This window comes from Sarcophilus harrisii, chromosome 2, assembly GCF_902635505.1.
Source record: "Sarcophilus harrisii chromosome 2, mSarHar1.11, whole genome shotgun sequence".
NCBI classification, from domain to species: Eukaryota; Metazoa; Chordata; class Mammalia; order Dasyuromorphia; family Dasyuridae; genus Sarcophilus; species Sarcophilus harrisii.
In genome coordinates this window covers 36,062,847-36,066,526 of record NC_045427.1, presented here as the reverse complement: position 1 = coordinate 36,066,526, position 3,680 = coordinate 36,062,847, and the positions used below count along the sequence as shown (strand labels likewise).

At 35.1% G+C, this 3,680-nt stretch overlaps 1 pseudogene; it reads right to left on the bottom strand.

Moving 5' to 3' along the window:
• Positions 1 to 1,081: 1,081 nt before the first annotated feature.
• Positions 1,082 to 2,845, bottom strand: LOC100920259 (annotated as a pseudogene).
• Between the last annotated feature and the right edge of the window lie 835 nt (positions 2,846 to 3,680).

Sequence of the window (3,680 nt, the reverse complement as noted above, 5' to 3'; positions counted from 1 at the left end):
ATTTCTGCAAGGTTCCTCTCTTATCCTTTTCATCATTGTCATAACACAAAGATGAAAAGAACTAATGTATTGAATGAAAAAGTCAAGACCCAAAACTTTTTATATATATATATATATATATATATATATATATATATATCAAATAATATGAAATTTAAAAAATTTTTGAAACTTGCATTGAAAAAAGAACTTATTAAACAATAAATTTCCTAAGTCCACTGCTCCTTCCTTTCATTTAGGAAAGATCAACCACCTTTTTGGATTTGTCAGTTCTTACTTCTGCCCTCTAGTTAAATTTTAACATCTCACTCTTCAGTGGCCACCAGTATCTAACCTACTCTGACCAATGGTTAGGAAGAAAATTGAATAAAATGGAATGGAATGGTGTAGAACAGGTTGGGTTGGAGAGGAAACAGAACTAGATCACATGAGATGAGGTACAATGAACTGGAATGAAATGAAATGAGGTGGAAAAAATATAATAGGAATAGATAAAATAAAAAATAAGCCTATGAGCCTAAAACATCTTGGCAGATAAGAGCATTGGACTGGACTTAATTAAATGAAATGTAATAAGTATAAATAAAATATTATACTTAGGTTCAAAAAGATCCATCTTTACAAATCCTAGGCATTTATTTACCAACAAAATCCAGCAAGAAGAGATAAAAAGAGAAATTTCATTTAAAATAACTATAAACAATATGAAACACTTGGAAGTCTATCTGCCAATACAAACATAGTCACTATATGAACACAATTACAATTATGGTGACAAATAATTAGTAACCAAGGGAAAGTCCATCAATTTGAAAATGACTAGATAAATTGCAATATACACTACTTAGTAATAAGAAATGATAATGGGAAAGGTTTCAAAAAACCTGGAAAATCTATGTGAACTGGTGCAAAGTAAAACAAAATGAGCACAGGAGAACAATCCACAAAGTAACAGCAATATGGTTTTTTTAAAAAATCATTTGTGAAAGACTTAGTAATTCTGACCAATACAATGTTCCACCCCACAATTCTAAGGAACTCATAATGAAACATACTACCAACAGATAGATAAAGGATTCACTCAAAAGTGTAGATAGAGGAATCTCGTGAGGTATTTCAAAGCAGTGACTGTAGTTTTATTATCAAGAGTTGTTATTGGTTTCTGAAAGGCACACCATGCTTCCACCAACTGAATATCCCAAAACATGGAAAGGTTAAATAGTATTGTCCTTCTGATCCAAAACAATGAAAATATCTCCTGGCTCCAGGGTTGACTCCTGATCATTTTCACCATGGAATTTTATCTTCTGACCATTTTTTATGCCTTTGTCCATGTGAATTTCCAGAATTTTCTTCTCTCAAATAGTTTTCTTCCATTACTATCTTTAGGTCTGATTTGTTTCCCATACCCTTGACATTCCATGCAAACCAATTGAATTTGTAGAAGCATTCTATGTCCTATCTGATGAATTCTTATTTGCAATTTGCACTGTACCTTTACAATTGGGGCATCTACAACTCCTTTCTTGCCACCCTGTCCTTCACATTTATCACAAATTACATTCTTTTGCAAAGCCAGTTTTCTCATTATACCATCGTATAAATCTTCTAAAGCTGCTAGATGGCAGCAGCCCTGAAGTCAGGAGGATCTGAGTTCAAATTCAGAATAAAGTAATGCTTTACTTGCTTACTAGTTGTGTGACTCTGGGTAAGTCATTTAAACCCAATCACCTCTCAAAAAACACACACACACAAAAAAAAAAACCTCCTAAGGTCACCAGCAAGTGACGAACAACATTTTTCCCTCTCTGTTCCATTTTTATTCTTCTACCTCCTCCAAAAACCATATCAAAGATCTCCCTAGAGAATCAAAGCCACCACCAGAACTACCTTTTTTGATGACTTGTTCTCCACTTTTGCATTTAAGTCTCTTCTTTTTTGCATTAGAAAGCATTTTGTAAGCCTGAGAAATCTGTTAGAACTTTTGTCCTTCATTTGGTTTCTTATTTGAGTGATATTTCAAGGACAGTTTTCTTTTTTTAATTAAGCTTTTGATTTTCAAAACATATACATGGATAATTTTCAACATCCACCCTTGCAAAATTTTGTGTTCCAAATTTTTTCTCTCCCTCTTCCTCACCCCCTCTCCTAGATAGCAAGTAATTCAATATATATTAAACATATGCAATTCTTCTATACATATTTCCACAATTATCGTGCAACACAAGAAATATCAGATCAAAAAGGGAAAAAAGAGAAAGAAAACAAAATGCAAGCAAACAACAACAAAAAAATGAAATCACTATGTTGTGGTCTACCCTCCGTTCCCACAAATCCTCTCTCTCTGTATGAAAATGGTTCTCTTCATCATAAGATCATTGGAACTGGTCTGAATCCTCTCATTGTTGAAGAGAGCCACATTCATCAGAATTGATCATCGTATAATCTTCTTATTTCCATGTACAATGATCTCCTAGTTCTGCTCACTTCATTCAGCATCAGTTCATGTCGGTCTCTCCAGGCCTCTCTGAAATCATCTGCTGGTCATTTCTTATAGAACAATAATATTCTATAACATTCATATACCATAACTTACTCAGCCATTCTCCAACTGATGGGCATCCACTCAGTTTCCAGTTTCTGGCCACTACAAAAAGGGATGCCACAAACATTTTTGCACATGTGGGTCCCTTTCCCTCCTTTAAGATCTCTGAGATAAAAGCCCAGTAGAAACGCTGCTGAATCAAAGGGTATAAAAATCGTTTTCTATATGCCTTTTTAGTTATTCCTGTAAGGCATTGGGTTTTACGCCCAAAACATCATAACAAGTCATTTCTCTCACCATATTTCTAGCAGAGGAGTGGCATTCAAGGTATACCAAGTGTAGAAATGCCCATATTTGGGGTAGGGTGAAAGGGAACCACCTAGGAGCCATTGGAATGTTGGGAGATCAAGTAGTAGAAAGAGAAGATTAAAGGTCGGAGGGGCAAGTTCTTGTATGTGGAACTTGGGTGATAGGAGCTACTGTCCTCCACTTCTCTCTGAGATTTTTACAAAGTTCCCAGTAAATTAAAATTTTTTAAAAGATCATTTTTACAAATTTAATGAAGAGGAGAGGGAAGGATTAAGTTTTTTTTTTTTATTAAATGTCAACTATGTGAACAACACTTTTCAGATATTTGATACTTACAACATCCCTATTAGACAGGTGCTATCATTATCCCCATTTTATGGTTAAAGAAACTGAGGCACACAAAGGTCACACACAACTAGTATCAAAAGTCACATTTGAACTCGGGTATCTTTCTTTTGGTTCCAATGCTCTATCACTATGGTGCTCCTTAGCTGCCTCATGAGGATCTGAAACATGTCAGAATACCTCGGACTTTGCTTTTCCATGTGGAAAAGACTGGAGAGCCTATTTCCAGGAAAGTTATGATGACATATCTTTGAAATCTTGGATCATGAATTTGCTTTTTTGCTCCAACTGAGGTTTTCTTGACAAAGACACCAGAGTGGTTTGCCATTTCCTCCTCTGGCTCATTTCACAGATGAGAAAACTGAGACAAACAGGGTTAAGTGATTTGCCCAAGGTCACACAACTAGAAAGAGTCTGAGGGCGGATTTGAACTCAGGAATATAATTCTTCCTGACTCTAACCCCAGTATCCTATCATTATA